Here is a 21879-nt window from a genome sequence, read left to right as displayed (position 1 = left end):
TATTTTTTTTCTTTTAATCATTCTCCTCTCATTCAGTGAATGTTAGGCTGCATTTGCATGTTATGGCTGAACTGTTGGAATTAGACTCCTCACCTTGCTTATCCTCTGTCCTTTTCTATTTGGTTCTGTCACAGCTAGGCTGTCGTTCTGTCAAAAAATATGGAGTTCCTTACACCCTTTACAGAATATATAAAATTCAGTAAACTAACAGAAAAATATTTCCTGTTTGATTTTTTTTTATCATTTTTTATCAATATGTAGTTTTTTCAAAGTTTGAATGAGTTGACTCAGTTCTATGATAATACAAATGAAAATCAGAACTAACTTGAGGGAAATACAAAGAGTTTACAAGGGGGGCAAGGAGAAGTAAACAGAAAACATTTCAGACAACAGAACATTTCAAAGGTAGACTCAAAAGGCCTAAATCATATTTCGTCAGTCAGTTGTCCTCAGCACAGGAACTCTTCTCTACCTTGTGTTCAGCTCAAATGGAAAGTCTTCAACTGCATTTGCTTAATAGAAATCAATACCTAATCAGGAATTATAAGCAAAGAATGGAAGAGTTTGTGTACATTGTCACTGCTAATTGCAAAGTAAACCTGGTGAGCTGCAGATTTACACAACCTATACCAATTTTCAATTGTCGAAGTGTTCTCACTGTCCTCTCTACTTGTGTATGACTACAGTAAACTGGATTCCTAGGTCAGCCTTACCTCTCTGCCTGGTCAAATCCTGGGAGATATGTCAAGGCATGTGAATGACAGCAAAGTGATTGCAGCCAACAGTTCCCTGTGAACTCCATCCCACGGGGAGAAAATGCTCCCAAAACTTCTGTGGTGTGGGTCACTCTTCCACAGGGTGCAGTCCTCCAAGCACAAGATGCTCCGTCATGAGCAGAGCCCCTCTCTCCACAGGTCTCCCACAGGATCACAGCCTCCTCCCAGGCATCCACTTGCTCCAGCGCTGGCTCCCCCACAGGATGGATCTCTGCATCCCCTATGGAGCCCACGGGCTGCAGGGGCACGGCTGCTTCACCATGGTCTTCACCACGATCTGCAGAGGAATCTCAGCTCTGGTGCCTGGAGCACCTCCTACCCTCCTTCTCTGCTCACCTTGGTGTCTGCAGAATTGCTTTTCTCACATGTTCTCACTCCTCTGTTCTCTGGGTAGAAAATTACAATAGCACAATGACCTTTATTTTGATTTCTTCTTAAATATGTTATCACAGAGGAATTACCAGCATCTCTCATTGGCCCAGCAGTCCGTCTCCAGAGCCATCACAGTTTGGCTCTGCAGGGCATGGAAACTCCCAGCAGCTTCTCAAAGAAGCCACCCCTGTGGCCCAAAGGCAAAAACCAGGCCATGCAAAACCAACAGAGATGGCAGCTTCCACTAATCCTTAAATTAATGGCTTAGTGCATGAATGATTTTAAACACATTTCTTACTATACCAATATGAAATATATAAAAAATTCAAGGGTTGCTATAAATCCATTTTTCTCTTCATCTGGATATCAGTAATGTTTCTTTGAGTTTCCTTCTTCACAATATCCAGAGAAAGAAAGAAGCTATTTTTCCCCTCACCTTATAATAATGTTATTGTTACTGTGACATTTTAAGAACTTACGCAAAAGTTTTCTGTCTATGTTATTTAATCTTACAATTAGGGATTCATGAATATTTACTTGAAAAGTAAAAATATGAGGATAATAAAAAAATTTCCTATATTACTCTCTTGCCACTTAAATTAGAAGTTAAGATTGTTTTTCAATTTCCCCAAAAGAAGAAAAACAAATTCGTTTCTAGGTTGAAGATTCTGGGAGATTTATGGAGTTTTATCTGGCTAGTTGCCACAGAGGTTAATTACTCTTGAGATAAGCCCTGAGGATTATGAAATTTCAAAGCTCTGAAAAGGTGCCATTCTTTGTTATATAAGGAATAAGTTCCCAAACCACTCAGATATCCTTGTTAGGAGACGCATAGGGAACAAGAAAGAGCTGGGACAGCTGCAGTCTTGTGGGACTTTTTGTTGTTGTTTTTGGTTTTGTGGGGTTTTGCTTGTTTGTTTGTTTTTTAGTTTCTTTTTTTGGGGGGGGGAGAGGTTGGTTTTGTTTTGTTTTATGGTTTGGCTTTTTTTTTTTTCCTTTTAAATTTAGGGGTTTTTTCCCCTAGAGATGTTTCAGAAGAAATGCCCCTATTATATTTGCAATTTTTATCCCCTTCCTTTTGGGAATATGAGGAGGTGAGGTGGTGCCTCTTCTCTTGATTATGAAACCTTTCCTTTGTTGCTTTAGTTAAATTCTGTCATTGCTTTGTAGTTATATTTAGCTCCAGTATTTTCTGAGATATCAGCAAAAAATATTCAAAATATCAGTGAAAAGCAATGATAATATGAACAGAAGACACTTTGTTTTCTGCATTAGGTCCGATAATTTAAAAAGAAGTGTTTAAAAATGAGGTTATGATTCTTCTTACAATATGAACATTGGAAACATAAAAAGGGATCCTTCTCTTTGATCTGTATTAGGAAAAAAGGGGTAAAGGTTTATTGTTGCAGACATCTTTTTATGAAAAATCCTTTCCTTAGGATTTTTCCTCCTGAGAAGCTGAGAGGCCTCAGGAACAAAATGTAAACATTGATTATTTGCTGCTGTGGAATGCAACAGGTGCATCTGTGATTGGTCTTGTGTGCTTGTTTGCAATTAATGGCCAATCACAGCACAGCTGGCTCAGACAGACAGCCAGGACACAAACCTTTGTGATCATTCTTTCCTTTCTATTCTTAGCTAAGCCTTCTGATGAGAACCTTTTCTTCTATTCTTTTAGTGCAGTTTTAATGTAATATATATAATAAAATAGTGAATCAAGCCTTCTGAAACATGGAGTCAGGTCTCCGTCTCTTCCCTCATCCGAAAACCCCTGTGAACACTGTCACAGTTTATCAGCTTCAATGGGTTTTATTTTTGCTGTGAAGAATTTGACATAGCTGTACCTTTGGTTCAGCTGAATAGCATGTCTTCAAATGCCCAGAATCAACCATGGAGGATGTTATGTATTTTAATTTAATAAGCAAAAAGGCAAAAGAGATTTAAGGCTCTTCAGTCTCTCCACAAGGAAGATGTGTTAGCTTTTTAATTCTTAGAGATGAAACTAGTTTTTAAGATTTGTTTTTCAGACACCAACAGTATCCTTAAGCTCTGGAGTTTTTTAGTTGCTATAAATCTGGAATAAAGCGATACAATGCCAAAAGCATTGGAAACGTGATTAAAATAAAGCAAAGCATAAACTGAAGAAATATTATGAACCATATTCAACTGACAGACCTGCAAGAAATCTGGTACTTATTTACAGCAACTAATTATCTTCTTGTGAAAAAAAAAAATGAAACTGGTTCATTATTCACTAAAGAAAACAAGGATTAAGACAACCTTTGCCTGCATTGGTCCCTTTTAAGTAATTTATATGAAAAATATTTTTTTATAAATTTTTATTTCAACACAAAAACTTTAATTCACTGCTTTGCTTTCCTGAGATCATTCCCCATTCTATAGAACTGCTAATAAATACAGGAATCATATTTCTTTGACTTCTTAATAATTATATCAGTCAGTCAATTACACACTCAAGTAATCACTTTCAAGAAGACTAATAACATCCAGTTTAAGATTTTGATTCAGTTTGTCTCTTCAGCTTTTCAGACTTATATTTAGATTATGTGATTTTATTGATTTGAGGGCTGTTAAGTTTTGCCACACACACACATAGAAATTTAGTGCTATTTGAAATCTGGCATGTTGGCTAACCTTCAGCTTCCACTGCAAATCTTCATAAGTAGTCCTTAATTCTTGTGTAAGTTCATCCTATCCCATGGCCATTTGTTTGCCCAAAACTCCCAAATGGCCATAGATAAAATGAATTATGTTCAAGATCTCTGTGGAGAGTAATGGAAATCTAGGCATCAACCTCAGCACAGATACCTGCATTTCAGCACCTAAATTAAGTGATTTGCCTCACTTATAAATTAGGATACCTTAATTTCATGTTGAATCCCACTGAGATCTTGGTTTGCTTACTGAAATGTGGCATTTGGTACTGTACAGGGAACTCAAGGGAATCTGAGCCATCCCCATAAGATTGGTAGAAATGACACAGGGGACTTTAAGGAGACCTAAATCAGGAGCTATGGCCAGAAGAGATATTATGGGGCAGTTTAAATATAATTTTTAGTAGATTTTTTTTCCTATAAACAGAAATGTTTAGTTTAGTTTATGCAACAAATCCGTCAACTCAGGCTGGCAGATATGGTACAATACATTGTAGAAGCCTTGTACCATCCAGAAACAGCAGCTAGAAACTTTGAATCCCAGACAGAAGACAGTGGCCCATATGTAGGCAACTGAATTGAGCCCAGGGTGTTGACACTGGCAATGTTTATGCTCATCATCCTAAATTCCATTTACAGTTAATGGAACAAGAGTGACACTCTTAGGGCATAACTGGTCTGACCTAATTTAGATGTGCTCATTAAAGGCCATACTCAAGGGGCCTCTATGAGTCAATGAGGGGCTGCAAATTCCATTAGGATAACTGCAAAAACATTTAAAAGGAGTTTTTGCAACTGTGCACTGACTCCTCACATTGAAAGTGATGAGCATATTAGTTAGCTTATGTTGGGTGAAGTTAGTAGATAGACATGAGTTATGATAGGCTCTAGAAGAAGCAGCTGCCGAGTTCGTGTGCACAGCAAGGGCTGACTGCTACTGTTTAGGAAAATAAATGGAATAGGTTGCCCTGTTAGACTCTTGTTGTCTGAGGTTAGGTTGAGTAGACTCACTAAAAAGAGAGCTGGCAGCAATGCCTTTTTTTCTGTCTGTGACATGATTTTTTTGCCTCAAACAGTATGACAGAAAGAATATTGAAGTTGAAAGATTCGGGGCAGTGGAAATTAGAGTAAGAAAGATTTCCATTAAGAAGGAAGTAGCTACAACTGTGAGGTTAAATGCGACTGATATAACAGAAGCTAGAGACTTGGGAGAAGAATAACTGTTGAAAGACATGAGGAAAGCCAGATATCTTTGGCAACTGATATTGAAAGTCTAGACAGACAACACCTAATTTTGTACATTTTAATATGCATCATGTTTAATTCTTCTAGTTTTGTTAATCTGAACTAGAAAAATATAACAGCGAGGTATGATAAAGGAAGATGGGCAGAGTTTGTAAACCAACCAAGGGTCAAGCTCTGAATGTTCAGGCAGTAAGGACACAGTAAGGGCTACTAGTTTTCTAGAATTTATATCTAACCTCTGTACAATTACTGAAAGCAAAACAAGTTGTAAACCTCTGCTTCTCTGTTCTGAAAGGGTTTTTTGAGAAAACTAGTGAATTGAAACAGTTGGCCAGCAGGAACCTAAGTTTGGCTGTTTTTACAGGGCAAAAGCTCTGTAAATGTTTATATGCACACACACACAAACATATATGTGTATATGACAGCTATAAATAGTGAAAACGAACTGTTGAAAAATGGCTTGAGGCATACAAAAAAACCTTTTTAAGATTCACAATAAAGTGTATATTCATTATACTGCTATTGAAATATGAATAGAATATTACATTAGGAAACGATTTGGTTGGACATTGAATGTCTTCAGAAGTTTTTGAACTACTTAGTCCTAAGCAATTTTATAAACTCTGTGACTATAACTTTAAGTCTTAATTTTAGAATTAGACTCAAGGGATGCAAAATTCACTTCTGCTTTTTAAAGAGCTCGTCCAGGGGCAAAACAAAGATAAAGGCAGGCTGGCCTTCCATGAGGCCTAGATAGACAGACCTTGTGATGTTTTCTACAAAGACAGTACAGGTAAACTGTAGAAACAGTAGCCCACCATTAATGCTGAGCAAAGTCTGAAGAAATGCTACATCTATCAGGTTATGGTGACATATATAGATTACAGCCAGAAGGTAGAAAACCAAAATAGCAAATCAAATCTCTAAGTATGGAAAGATGTCTCTATTTAAGTATAATTGCTCTCTCCTAAAAAATATCTAGAGTTATATCTTATTGAACTGTAAAAATGTATAAATCTGGAGCAAGATAATAGACTATCATGTCACCTGTCTTGTACGATTTACCTCTAAAGTTCCTTATCAACACCTTGGAGAAGAAGACATTGTTACATTGGGTGTTAAAAACAAATTTAAAAATAAAGAAGAAAAAGACTCCTGATTTTATGGCAAACAGAAAACAGAGCGATAACGACAGAGAGGAAATAACATTACTAATGAGTTTTGGCTAACCTTCTGTGCAGTGGTTTGGAATTTAAAACTTTTAACTAAATTTGGATAAAAATAGCTATCAAAGGAAAAAGGATCCAAGGAAATGGACAAAGGATTGTAAAGGAAGAAACTTTTTACTTTGTACAAATGTAACCAGCCACTGACCAGGACAAAACTGGTTTAATTGACCTTGGACTACCAATTACACAAAAAGCTACATGAAATCTGATTTAAAATGTGATTTTGTACCTACTTATAAGGGGAGTTTTGTTTGGTTGGTTTTTTTTGTCTGCATACATAATGTCTCTAGGTTAAATGACTGGATCCTTAGCATGTCAAAGACAATCGGATTTATTTAAAAATTGATGGATAGCTGTGGAAGTGAAAGATCCCCTTTCCTCTAGAAATGGACCAGAGATTAGATGAGTTGCAGACCAACCAATTCTATCAGTATCTTTTGTAGTGCAAATACATGTTTGTGAACAATATTACAAAAAATGAAACAGTCTTTTCAGAATTCATTCAGACAGCCAGATCTCATTCCACATGGTGCTATTGGTGGAAGTTAAGAAGAAATACACCACTCCAATGAAGAAGGCTGAGACAGCTGGGTTGTTCAGCCTGGAGCAGAGATGTATCTGGAGAGACCTTATAGCAGCATTCCAGAATTTAAAAGGGGCCTACAAGGGAGCTGGAAAGGGACTTATTACAAGAGCATGTACAGGTGAAGGGGCAGTGGCTTCAAACTAAGAGAAGGAAGGTTTAGATTAGAAATGAGGGAGAAATTCTTTACTGTGAGGATGGTGAGACATTGGAACAGGTTGCCCAGAGAAGTTGTTAATGTCCGATCCCTGGAAATGTGGAAGGTCAGGCTTGACAGGGCTTTGATCAACCTGGTCTTGTAGAAGCTACCCCTGTCCACTGCAAAGGGGTTGAAACTAGATCATCTTTAAGGTCCCTTCCAATCCAAACTATTCTATGATAATATTATCCTATGATGTGCAAAACATGTAATGAGTGCTGCTTGAGAATAACTACTGGGCAGCTTTGTGCTTGATCACTGAAGACCAGGTCTGGGAACCAAATATTTTGTGCTGAACATACCACAGAAATCAAACATCTTTCCACATTCAGCAAAAAGGAATATTTTTCCTGACTAACAGAACACCTACACAAACAAAATTAACATCCTGATTTGCCTGTGTCAGTACCTGCTCCAAGCTTCAGAATCTATCCACTACTAAGTGAGTTTAATGCTTTATTAAAATGTAAAATTATTTTTAAGGACTCAGAATTAGCAAGTATCAGAGCTAATGGAATTATTCTTTGTGTTTTTAGTAGCAATGAGAGTTTTGATTTGCATTTGCCAGGAGAAAGTGATCCCTAATCAGTTACTGCAGAAATATGAAAGAATTGCTCATGTATATTTTTTTTTAAATTGCACTTGAAAATATAGACTTTTTTTAAAGAGCTTTCAGGACAGAAAACAATATTTTCTTGCATATATCTTGAACAATTAGGTACAGTTGCATACTAAAAAGTATTTGAGTTAGAAAATTTCTCCCATAAGCCTTCTCAGGACACATCATCTCTGGTTAGTCCTGGTTAAGGTCATGAAATAATGCTGATATCTGTAACACTATTAATGTATTAATTTCTGAAAGAACTGAATTCTTCTGCTGCATGAGGCAGATCATGTTGGGTGGTTCTATGCTGTCATGGTTTGACACTGGCACAATGCCAGTGCCCCCATGAGAATACCCCCTCACTGGTTTCTGCTGTGAGATGTGACCAGGAATAAGCAAAGCAGGCTCCCACTTAGAAAAAAAAAAATATTAACTAAACTACAAGGGAAAGGGAAAAAAAAAGAAGCACACAAGGAAAATGAAACCTTCACAAATACATCTCCTCCTCCTCCCTATCAAATTCCCAATACAATACATCCCCCAAATCATCGACTCTCGGTCTGGCACCACCCTTCAGAATACTCAATCCTCAGTTCATCAAGAGGAGAAGGAGTCCTTCTTGTGCCTATGGTGACCTCTTCCTTTCATGTCCAGTGCTCTCACCACTGAACATGGACCAGAGCTGCTTCTAGGGTCCATTTTTAAGGTTGCTTCGTCCCACTCCAAAAAGGCACAGTCTCAACTTTGGGACATCTGTCCCCCCCATATTTTTCACCCCCTGGGGCCAAGGGGTACCCACACTGAACCTTCTTGGTCCTGAGGCATTGCCTCCCCCTAGAATGCAGTCTCTGTATCACAAGGAAACATGGCTCTGTCCATGGCTACACAAAAAGAGTCCAGCATAAGCAACTCCATCATCTCTTCCACCTGAGCTCTTCTCTTTTCTTTTCAGATCTCTCCCTTGCTCAGACTTCCAACTCTTACTCAGTTCCCTCTTCATCTTCTGCTCCATCCCCCTCCAGGAGAGGTCAATGCTCTGCAGAGTTTTCATTGTCCACAAAAGCGTTAAAAGCTCTTACAAGCAGCTGGACACATTGCTGCACGGCATCCCCCACCTTCCGCCTTCTCCGCCGGTGGGCTGTGTGGCCAGCACAGGATATCAAATTTCAAGATAACAGTCCCCGGCACCGGCGCTGCCCAGTAGTACATGGCTATACAAACTCCCAGTGCTTCTCTCTCTCCTCCACCCTTGGGCCAGGCCTACCTCATGGCCATGTGGCTTCCCCTCCCCCCGCCCAGCCAGCAGCTGGGACAGGGGGAGAGATCCAAACTCTTTCCCCACGGAAACCCAAGAGAGCCTCCCAGGGCAGAGCCCTGCTTTTAACCCCGTGTTCTCAGAGGCAGATCCAATGTCCTAATGGCCACATTAGGTGTCAATATTAAAATCTGAGCACCCATTGGCCTGACCACAGCATCCCGGAAAACATATTTCCTGTCAAATCACCACATATGCCCTTTCAAGTTTCAAGCAGTCCACTTTCAAGCTTTTGGCAATAAATAAGAATCACTGAACTTTCTTTTTCCCACTTCTCCCCCCTCCCCCCATTTTAGTAAGCAATGGAAGTAAACCAGGTTTTAAACACTATTAAAGAATATTGAATCTTCAAATGGAGACAACTGTGAAAACCACAGTTATTACTAAAGACATCTTACTTTCCTTACTCTTACAGTGCATATAGTGTTCATTTCACCAAAAATACATTATCATATCTGAGCCAATCACCTCAACCTCTTCTCATAGGAAAGGGAGATAATTAGTCACTTATAGGGAAAGATAGTAATGATATATTTCAAATGTTTTCTTTAGAATGAACCACATTTTAGCAACGTTTATTGCTCTTCACTAGTTATGAAAAAAGACCAACTGCCAGATCCAGTAAGGACCTTCACATTTAGTTAGATAAATCTCACTAACCATAACTTCTGTTAATGGCTGCCCAAATAAAACACTTCTTCACTCCCCATTATCCCTAGAGTAGACTGGAGTCTTGAATTTTTATCAACAATTGAAAGTCTACACTTGTCTCTATATACTTTTATATACGTGGTATATATGTGTTCATATGTGTGCATGTGTGTAATGTTAATTGACAATGATAAAAAATCTTTGTTATTCTGTAGAAAAAAAGATGAAGAAATTAAAGTTGGTTATTCCACACAGTACAGATTTATCCAAGAGGTAGACAAAGGTTAGGGGTTTCATTTGAGATGTTGGAGAGTAGACCTAAACCCCTGTTTTTCATGACTAAGAAAACTTCATATCCCAGACATGTATTATCTATGTATTCATCCTGATGAAAACAGGCCCTGAAAGAGGGCCAAAGAGCAAGCATACTGTTGAACTGACAGCTCACTATCAGATTCCTTTTACAGCTACTCCAGCTTGTGTGCTCTGAGCCAAGTCTACTATAGAGAAAGTTGTTCACCAGCTAATTAGACTGATCTTTGCCATTTCACCTTCAGATTGTCAATCACTTTCCAGTTCCTTGTAATTTTTACAATAAGTGTAGACATGTCTACTTATGAATGCCATGTATGTATCTGTGTGTGTGTGTTTGTGTATGTTTGGCTTTGTTTGTGTGGATTTTTTCTTGGTAAATTAATATATCTGCAGAAAAAAAAAATATTTGGTCAAAAATATCAATATGTTATAGCCAGGAATACCAGCCTAGTAGTGATTCTGTGTAGTACATGCTAGAATTTCAGCCAGGGTGGAGGCAGATGTCACTTTTGAGGAGCTAAGTAAGTGCCCAAAGAGGTAAGCTCTTCGCCTGGTTTATTTTTAGTATGCATATTTGCTTCTTCAAGTTAGTGATTTTAGGGAAAACAGACTTATTACTGGAAGCAGTAAAAGCCTTGAGAGCTGTAGAAGAGTCTGAATGATAGACAGAGATGATAAACAACTAGAAAAAATTGAAGGGGAAAAAGCTTCACAAGTCATAAATATAAAGAACATTTCAAAAATAAGAGAACAGAATAAAGAAGCAGTAAATAAAATAAAACGCCCAGTTTTGATTATGTTCAAAGAGCATAAATACACCATATCCAGAAAGTCAGCAAACAAGGCACATATGAATGCATCTAATGTTTAAATGGAACACTGTCCTTTTACTTACTTTAGAAAATTAAGAATTACTAGTAAGTTTGAAAATTAGCAGAAAGTAGGTTACCATAAACACAGTAGTAGATCTTTGTTGAAAAAAGTTTGAAGAAATTAGTAAAACTGGAATATCAACAATCAAACTATGGCAACAACTACACATATTTTGTTGAGTGATATTTTCAATATGTTTGGTACTTATAAACTAAGACCTTTAATTGTGTGGGGTTTTTCAAGATGGACTAACAATAACACATAGTCAAAAGTATAAATCAAGAGTCAGGTATATTATCGCATATAACTGCAATGTCAGTTGACTTCTATACTGTATTAAGACCATTATATTAGTGTTAAGCATTTGATTACTGAGGTAATTAAGAAAACTTTTAAGACATTTTATACCCTCAGCCATTTCACAAGAGCTATAAAACTATCCCATCAATTCAGTCTTCAGGAAAAATTGGTCCTCTGTGGGAGAACATCTCTCATGACAGCATTCAAAGCACCTACTATAGCAAGATGTATTTGCTTACTTGTGCTTCACAGTGCAAATTTGTGCTTGAGATTTATGTGAAGAATAAAAATGAAATGCAGCATGTTTGTGAGCAGTGTGCAGATCTGCATGCATTACCTAAATTAGTAGATCTAAAATATTCAGGTTCATTTTGTATGTCCTTCCTGTTATTTACAGAATTTATCTTGGGAAGATAAGCTCATTTAGCAACTTCATCTTACAGAACTTTAAAGCATTTGAAGAACTTTAAGGAATTGTATGCATTCAGTGCCTGAGAATTTGTTTCTCCATATTCAGAACTTTAGAAATAGTGAAAATAAGTAAAGCATTTCTGGCATAAAATAGAACTAAATTAAGCTTACTACAGAAAGTATTCTGTACGTCACAAAAACACTTAGCAGCAACCAAGAACCTTCTTCTAGATCACTTCATTTCAAGCACATTTTTGAATTTTCAGCTTAGAAATTCAACTCTGTGAACAAAAGATAGAGAGGCTTTTGAAGTCCATTAGGCTTTCAGCTTTGCTTATGCACTGTTTTAATGTTAGTCCAAACAATGTGCATATATTTTTTGCATAACTGGAGAACCAGGGAGCAAAATAATCTTAGTCACCAACCCATTTTCCTGAGTGGCTTTTGTTTAAAGGGTCTGTGCATGACATAGTCTGAACTCAGGCATTTTGCTACTATCAATCTAGCGCCATAGCTTTCAGTGTACTGGGGCACATTTAAAATGCATTACACTAAAAAAGACATCGATTTCTGAAGAAAGCCAGCTCCACCCCAGCTGAAACTAGCACAGGTGTTTTCAGAAAACATTGCCTTGTAAAAATGACACTAGTTTACTACTCATATGCTCCTCAGTTTTATCCAGGAATATAAATTGTTTCCAATAATCAACAAAAAGATCACATGGCTAGTGGCTTGTTCTCCTTTGAGTCTTCTTCATCACTGTTTTCACTCACCAAAAAAACTTTTTAATATGTTAAAGTCTCTTATATAAGTAATTCAGAAATTACAGAAAACTATGAATTCCCCAGTTAATGTGGTTTACATAATATATAACCTGAAGGAAAACAAAGGAATTCAGATTTGTTTTAGTTTGGTTTGGTTTGGGTTTTGTTTGTTTATTTGTTTGGTTTTTATTTTACTTTATAACAAGGTGTTGTATGATATATACTAAACTAGAAGTGTGATAAAATGTTTTATCAAAGAAGATTTTTTCTAAGATTTGTATATTTTACATCCTTCTTTTGTTTTCTTCTTCCAGTATATATTTAAAAAAAAATTAAAAAACAATGAAAAAGACAGTATTATTGTTTCTACAACTGATTCAAAGTATTAATGTATACAAGAGAGTATTTTTATTTCTACAGCTGATTTGCTAAGAAATCATTTTGCAGACAAAAGGCTATTTGACTCCAGAAAGCTCTAAAAGCTTTACATGATGTAGCCACTTGTTACTTGAAGGGAAAATAAAAAGAGGGTTTGGAAATAATTGAAGATTCTAAAGCTGCAAAAAGGCCTGGATGAGTCAGAGTATAGGCAATTTAGAGGAGCAATAAAGGAGATGGACATAAAAAAAAAGAGCTGACACTTGTCATGGTCTTGGTACATACAGAGCCATTTTCTATGACTGTGGAACTTGGTGGTGGGAGTGCAGCATTTTTTTACAGAACTTTCAGTCAGAAAGGTTCTCAGACTATGAAATTTCTGGTCAAACACAGAGCTGGTACAGGATCTCAGGGTTACAAATAACCTTGTGATCAGTATAAGCTAAGGAGAAAACAAAACACCTGAATCATGTCCTTGGGCTGTCTGAGACAGATGAAAGATTTCAATCTCAGTCTCTTATATTACAGATGAATAACCTCATTAAAGACTGTTTAATGAGCCTTTTGTATGTCATTCTAAATTAATCATGTAGTAAAGTATGATATTGCAGGAATATTGACTCTGGGTTTTCCAGATTCCAGGATTTATTTTTTTTTTCCCTGTGTCAGGCTGGCATTTCTGATTCTTAAAGTGTTATGTTTTGCCTGTTTATTTTTTGTTTGTTTGTTTTGGCACATGTTTTGGGTTTGGTTTTTGTTTTGTTGTTTTTCCTGTGATGGTTTTCCAAGACATTTTTTTTATTTCATAAGGGAAGAGAAGAATGTATGAGAGTTTTGAATACATACTTTATTTTCAGCTATATTTCCTTGTCCTCTTTTTCATAAAGAACTGGTTCATCCCAGGTTCTGCACTTCAATAATTTAAAACCAAAACAACAACATAATTAAATTTCCAGCTATGTGGGTGTTCCAATTCATGTCCTTCCCATCTTTTTTTTCAAAAGACCAGTTCGTAGATGTATGGGACTATGTCTAAAGAACAGAAATATGATTCTAGCTTGAGTGAAATATTAACAGATTTCAACATGATAGAGATTTCATTAAAGTAGTAGCACTCTGATTTTGCAAAAATTAGATCTTATTCAACCCTGGCTAAAAGTACTCAACAGTTACAGAGCTACCTAAAGTTAGGGACTAACTGGGAATCATTAGAAACTGACTTCTGCATTCTCTCTCTCAGTCTGAGTTTTGCAGGAGAAAACAACAACCATTTTCTTTCTGTGTTTTCTGTTACATTAATAATGTTATTTTTCAGAGTTTATTTAGAAGCAAGCCACTTACATGTAACTGACCTTGTCACCCTTCTCATTCTCCTTATTTTCCCCCCCTTTTGTATCCTTTCTGCCCTACCAGTTTCTGCTGGTTTGTTTCTCCTTCTTCAAGTGTCCTTAGCACACCAGATTTTTCCTTCACACTGTTTTAATCTTCTTTCTTATATTTACTCTATCTTTCTCCATTTCATGTCACTGACATGACTTTCTGTCCCCACTTCCATTCCCTGGTGCCCTATCAGCATTTCTCCTGTACCAGCCTTTCCAATTTAGTTTTCATTTCCTCCTTGAGATAAATCTAGTAATGTCGCAGATTTCTCTCTAACACCATGTAAGTAGTGCATTAAAACTCTATTACTGGTAATTGGACTAATGTAAGAGTGCAGATTACCTATAATTTATGACGAAGTAACTCTGTGTCTTAGACATTGTAATGAATCACCATTTTAATTTAAATGTATTGGATGCTTACCAAACCTCCCAAAGTGAGGTTGGGAATACTTGAAAGAATATTCTAAAACCTCTGACAATTGAAAAGTAAGCAGTCAAAATCCAGAGTCTTTCAGGATGGTGGAGTTATCATGGGAGCCTATATTCAAGCTGTCTTCTCCACCATCAGGAGGGTCATATATGTTTCATCTCTTGCATCATCTTCCATATATTCATTTTTTTTGTAGCAGACAAATGAAATTTGAGTTCAGACTCATGTATTTTGAGTGGGATCATACAGTGGTTATTTCACATACACTGATAGTTATTGTTATCTGTCTTGTACAATTTAATCATTGCTATGAGTCTAATTGTTTCAGTTAGGTATATCAGGAGTAGATTTGGCCCAGTATTTTAAATTTAAGAGAGTTTCACACTTTAGGCATGTCAATTATTCTGTCCAATCCTGAGTGTCTAGATTGTGCTGAGTTTAGCACCCTCATAGAACTGACAAAATTCAGACTTTCAGCAATTTTAAATTGGGACAGGAGGGGGGGGGGGTGGAATTTGGAACTGATCAGCAAAAGAACCTTCCCTGCCATTTTACTGTGAGTGTTTTGCTTGCAAGAAGTGCACTGATGGAGTGGTCACCCACAAATCAGTAAATCAGTGTTTAACTGCACTGATTGTTGTGCTGAAGCTGGCTAGTTGCTTTTTATGCCAAGCAAGACAGTGGATATTTTATGTCAGTGATGGCTCAATAATTTTGCTCATCTACATTTGAAAATACTCAGATGTGTTCTAAGATGTGCAACTCATAAATCTAAGCATATGGACTGTGTAACCACATGGAAATAAAATCAGTCCACTAATGCAGTTTTCCCCTTTCATGCCCTTTTGCTGCTGGATACAATTCTAAGATCTTGTTAAATGAAACCAGGCTGTAAATTATTATTAGAATTAATAGAGCTCTGTTGCTAAGGGAATGAAAGTATATATGCATTTTTTTTTTGTGTTGATATGCACTTAGGCATTTTTCCTACCATTCTTCCTATTTTTAGTGTTTATACACCCAGTGTATTTGGGTGATGTTTGCTGGTAGACGTGTCTGAAAAAATATTTTCCCAAAGAAGATGGCAAGCTGAAAATCTGTTTTTCTAAAAGTTTTATGTTTTCATAACTATTACAGTCAATAAGTATGCATTACATGCTATTAGCCTTAGCAAGGTATTTTAATCTAACAGTTCTGCACCATGTTCACATTAATATGCAAATAGAAGGAGAATACAAAATTAAATGGAAATGAAAGTTGAAAGTTAATTGACATTTTTGTCACAAAAGCTTGGAGAAACAGTACTTATGGTTTAATGGCAAAAAGCTAATGTGTCATCCTAGGGAGGGCTACATCAATTTAGAACTAAGATGATTTTACTGAGGAAAAGTGCAAAGTGCTGTTTGTGTATGCAGGTTTCCAGCTCCCCCTATGCAGGTGGTCCCATCACCATAAACCTGGACTAAATTGCTGCCATTCATTAAACACAGTGGCTGTCTGGATAACTGCCTAGCACAGACTTACACAGGCCATCTATTTCTGTCAGAAATATGATATGTCACTGACAAAAGCTTAATTACTCCATTAATTAATAGGACAATTTTCAAAATGCCTTGCAATGCAGCTTGACACTCATTAGTGCCATTTATGAATAATTTCTCTCAGGGTATAATATGCTATAAAGTGTAATTTAAAGGAGAATAATACATGTTTAAACCCTATGTATCTCTGAAACCAAAATCCATTCTTTGCTGAATTAGCCAGCATTATGAAAAAGCATAGACCTATCAGCTGAATGGTTGGAAAGATATTTCTCTATATCAAAACACTTCTGTCACAGAACAGCAATTCTGTGGATTGGACAGCAGTATTCTGGATTGGAGTCCAGGCCATCTTTCCCTACAAGAAATCTTGATCTAGAAATCTAGATGTACTCTTACTCCCCTCAGTTCTGCGTGAAGGCCAGGGACACCGAAATGCTTGGACTTCTACCGTGGTAGCTCATCAGTGTGTCTGTATCCTTTATATGACTGGACAACTTAGAGAACCAAAGTGCTGGCAAAGATTATTCCATTCACATATCTTCTAAAATATAGGACCGGGACTGATTTTGAAGGGTGTTAAAAGTGCAAGGGAAAAATAAACCAAAATAAGACAAATATATGGAAATAGTATGAGCACAGCTCCATAGTTTTATATGCAAGTTAGTTAGGTGTGGAAGGAGGAACACTTTTAAAGCTTATTGCATTCTTCTTTTCAGAGCCAGGAAGTTTCAGTGTTTGGATGAGGTAGAGTGTCTTCCAGTGTCTGGTCTGCAACAGAGGAGTTCTTTCTTATGGAATTTACAAGTTTTTAAAATTTATTTTTACAGTCCCAGAGTTCATTCAACATAGGGCAGGATCATAAATCAAGTCACTGACTCTGGATGTGAAAATCTATAGTTGTTTGAAGTTTGAACAGTCTGGGCTACTTACTGAGAGATAGGAACTTCAGTTCTCTGTGCTCTTTGCAGATTCATAAAATTAAAAGTTTTACCTCATTCTGCTTTTGCTGTTCACTAAACAATTCTTTTCTTTCAGAAAATTTTATACCACTTTAATAGACAGGCTAAACAAAAATATGGAAATAATAGGACAACATGATGAAGGTTGCCACAAAAATATAGACTAAATATATATTTCTTATATATAAATTTATATGGACATGTTAAAAATAATAATAACACATATTAAAATATATAGAAAATGTAGTGAGACCTGCATCCAAGGTCAATGCACTTAAGGTGTTTAAGAAAATTAAGTTAGTAAGGCAGTTCTTGAAAAATACTTTCATTGTGTAAGTGGTGATAGAGTAAAACAAGCTGCCTTGCAGGGGTGCTAGTGCAGAACCTCCAGTCTAAAATCAGGATTTTAAGAAGCAATCTTTTAGATTTCTAATTTGGGATTGTATCACCTATGATTTTTGCTTAGTATCCACAAATTTCACTATCCAAACAACATTCCCCAAAGGAGCTCAGAATTTGCTGAATGTTCACCCTTAGAAAATTTAGTTTCTTAGGCATTCCCCAATGTAGGGCAAGAGGTAGTGTGGGCTGGGAAAGTGAAAACCATTACCACTTTCTCTGCCTGACTTGTTCACCTGAGCAAGTTGCTTGTTAGTCAGCTGAAGAGGCTGAGCTGACAGTGTTCATCTGCCTTGGTTCAGGATCTGACTCTAGAACAGCAGGGATGAGGGACACAATAACCTTTTCAGCCACACCAGTCTTAGCCAGCTTGTCAATCAAAGCCCCAAGAATACACTGAAAAAACAGATTTTCTGAGGGTGGGCACTTCGCATCTAAAAATCCAACTCTTTGAAAAAGTCTTATTTAGACACTCATCAGTTAGAGCCCTTTAACTTGGTGCACATCTCTTAATCAGCTAAATATTTATAGACTCCCACAGCTTGAACAGCTTTGGCATTTAAAGGTGTTTTTTACCCAGCAAATCCCATTAATCATATTGGGAATATGAATAAAGTCTCAGCTTGGCTCAACTTGGAAATGTGTGCTCAGCCATGAGTCAATTGACACATACTCTCTTCCCTGCATCCTCAAGAAAACAAACAGGCAAACAAACAAACAAACCAAATCAAACCCAAAGAAAACCCCCAAAAAACAAAACCAAAAAATAAAACCCAACAAAACCCTTTCATTCCTCTTTGACTTCCTAGCATGGATGCCATGCTATCACTTGCTCTGGAACTGATTTAGGCAAGACCATATTCAATCTTCAGTGACTCAATACAGTCAGGTATGTTTTTTGCAAAAAAACCAGACTTGTTAAGTGGTACTCTAATGTGTCTTTTGCACACTCCTATTCAAAACATAAAGAGTATAATTTTAATCTTTTAAAAAAGCCAAAAAAGACAAGGGGAAAAAATGTTGCTGAGTGGTTCACTGATGTTAATGAGTGACTTCTGTCTTGCTTCTCTCAAAATTCATTTATTTCCCTTTAAAAACAATAAGGCACAGAAAAAGTGAGAGTTACAGGTCTGTATGTCTTTAGCTATTGCAGGTGAGAGGAAAGCTCTCCAAAACCAATGCCTCAAGCATTTTTGTTAGTTTTATTCACTTGACTTAATCATACTCTTAAAATATTTTTGCAGCAATTGTTACTTCTCCTCCTTGATGCCAATAAGAACTACTACCCCAAAATATTAGAGAAGTAACTGGATAATCTTTCCCCTCTCCAATCTAGATGCTATGTCCCATCCCTATAAACAGTGACTGGTGGACCATTCTTATTTAAAACGTCCTCACCTTTGATTTTGAATCCTTTAATCCAATGTACACACCTCAGCATATGGTGCATACTTCAAAAAAGTATAAATAGACCTGAAGGCTTCCCACCCATCTAAGAGTCAGTGTAAATTAGGTGGTTATTTCTCTGTGTGTTATTTTGTTGCACTTTTATTGCATTGGAAGAAATAAGAAATCTTTGGTGGCCACATTGGAACATCTGGTTGTGGCTTTACATCTCCAATAAATACCTTTCTAATAGAAGAGAGTGAGTTTCTTTTCCAGAGAGAAAACAATAATCCCCATTTCCTGACTCTCAGCTTAGTCATCAAAACAGCCATTCATGATGATAAGACACATAGGAGACTTATCTTGACTCAGTCTGAGCTGATGTCAGCCTTTATGTCCCACATTGTAAGACAGAGTTATGATGCTAGGCTATGATAACAGTAAGAAGATGAGAAACAGCTTTAGAGGTGAGTTTCTACAATGCTGAAACCACAAAATTCCAGGGATTGGAAGGAAAAATGGTAAAAAATAAATTTAGGATCTATCTTAGGATAATGAAGATTATTGATCCTTGGAATAGGAAGGCACATAAATAAATAAATTTAAAAAAATAAACTACAAAATATACAACTAGTCCAAGCTAAAAAAAAAACAACCAACTACCAAACCCCAAAATTTTAAGTGTCTTCTTTTCCAACTGCATGTCATGACCCCCCACAGTATAGTACTCTCTCAATGATCTGATGATTCATACATTCCTGGGCTGCATGTGAAGAGTGAAGAGGATTCTCAGCTAGAATATGCCACAGGGAGGTGTTATGATTGAGACTACCTGCAGCTAGGGTTTACCTTCTATTAATTTGAATTGCAAGAACTTCACTCATGTCTTGCTGTTCAAGTAATTTTTATTTTCTTTTATTCTTATTGCTGCTTTGACCAGTGTTTCAGGGTTCTCTCCTCAAATCAGGAATCTGTGTGTGTTAACTTTCATCTGAACAGACCTTAAATCCTGATCTAATTTCCTGTGCTTAAGGCTGCTGTCATCATCTGCCCCAGAGAGCTAAGGGAGATTGAGCAGCTGCCTACATTATCCTGAATTGCCTTCATATTTCCCACAACATATGTTTGTGTATGTGGGTAAATAACTGTAGATACTCAGAGACACCTGTGTGCCTACATTTAGGTAATTCTGTAAAACAAGATTATCATCTGGGAGCTAAGGATTATTTAGTTTCTTAAGCCTTCATTTTATTAAGATTTAGGTGAATTTTATCCATGAAGAATGTTTTTATCCTTAAAACATAGACCAAACCACTAGCACTTACATGATGATAGTGGGGACAAAGGAAAACCTGCTGATACACTCTCACCTTCATATATAAAGGAATAAAGTAATATATAATATAATAATATTAATATATTCTATATTATATATATTAAATATTAATATAATATATAATAAAGTAATGATTTCCAGGAATTAGTTAGAAGAAATAGATAATTTCTAAACAGAAATGTAGAATAATATTTTTGAACATTTGCATTAGATTACAATACCCATACTCAGTTGAAGATTTTTAAATTCAGCCTTGCTGATGCATTCCTCACATTCAATATCATTTCTGTAACTCCCATAGTTACTATTCATATTTTACTGTTTGATTTGTTTTGTTGGATTCTAAGTTCTAAACAAACTTTGCTTTAGTTTACATTTGCTGTCATAGCATTCATTCAGATTTTGCTTCTGTAATTGCCAGTGCAGACTGCATAGCATTTGACTTCATATTCATTAATTGCTGCCGTTTTATAAACATTTAGCTGGTTGTACTTCACCAAGTGAAAATTTTAAATGTGTGTCTTTTTCATTCACACAGCACCAAATCATGTTCAGGTACCAAAACATAAGTTCACCAGAGATATAATTGCATTTATTTTGTTCTGGTAGTTACTTCTATTAACATGTAAGGCTTAAAGCTTCAGCTTTTGAAATCTTCTTCAGAATTGTTCTTAAGTAGCTCTTGAATCCTGCATACATTAGACATGCACAGCCTTCCAGCTGACAGCTATAGTGCATGTTTTCTTTTTAAGATAGGCTGCATGAATTTTCAGCAGGTAATAAGGTTCTGGTAATACTTTTTGAGGAATGTGTGCTTCTGTGTAAGATGTTCACTGATTTGGTATTCAACATGGCTTTATGATATTCTTAAAGTATCTTTGGTACTTAGAAGCTAATGTCTGATGGCAGATGACTGTGTCACTGAAATACTTATCAAGACTCTGGAAATGGGCCTGGGTACACCCCACGAACTTCATTTCACATTTATTTCTCATGGAATAATAAAACCTTATTTGGCTTGTATGTCCTGAGCTAGGTTTGATCTGTTGTCAATCTGAGCCAAGGATACCACCTCACAAAATAGGTTATCATTGTGGGCATGTTGATTTTCCTGTTCTTATTTGTTTCCACCTTCTGCAATGAATATTTTTAAGCTACTGTATTGTAACAATTTTTCCAGGGTAGTTTTGACAAAAACACCTTTCTTTTCATGCCAGTTTTTTATATGCATAATGTTTTTTCATCTAACCACTTAGCAGGTTAATTTTCACAATTTAAGGCTATGCTATAGATAGAATATGCTTTTAAAACCTAATTGTTGCTCAAAGAGTTGATATTCTTCACTTCCTATGTTCATGTAACTGGTTATGTCAACCTTATTTGCTAGAAGTTTCATAGAATCACAGACTCAGGTGGGAAAAGATCAGTAAAACTAGTACAAAAAGTGAGTACAACCATTAATGTAACACTGCCAAGGCCACCACTAAGCCACATCCCTAGTCACCACATCTACACATCTTTTAGAAACCTCCCGAGATGGCCACCATCCCCCAACAGAAGGTTCTAATGCTTGTTAACCCTTTCAACGAGAAAATCTTTTACTAATACCCAATTTAAAACTCTCCTGGTACAACTTGAGGCAGTTTGTTCTTGTCCTATTACAAATTAGCTCAGGAAAGAGATTGCCCCCCCACTCTTGGTACAGCATCCTTTCAGCTAGCTGTGGAGAGCAGCATGGTCTCCTCTGAGCACC

The sequence above is a fragment of the Agelaius tricolor genome, unplaced genomic scaffold, assembly GCF_023055355.1.
Source record: "Agelaius tricolor isolate 1412-34295 unplaced genomic scaffold, bAgeTri1.0.p SCAF_7, whole genome shotgun sequence".
NCBI classification, from domain to species: domain Eukaryota; kingdom Metazoa; phylum Chordata; class Aves; order Passeriformes; family Icteridae; genus Agelaius; species Agelaius tricolor.
The sequence above is the reverse complement of the archived record's forward strand: the minus strand, read 5'-3'. Positions refer to the sequence as shown.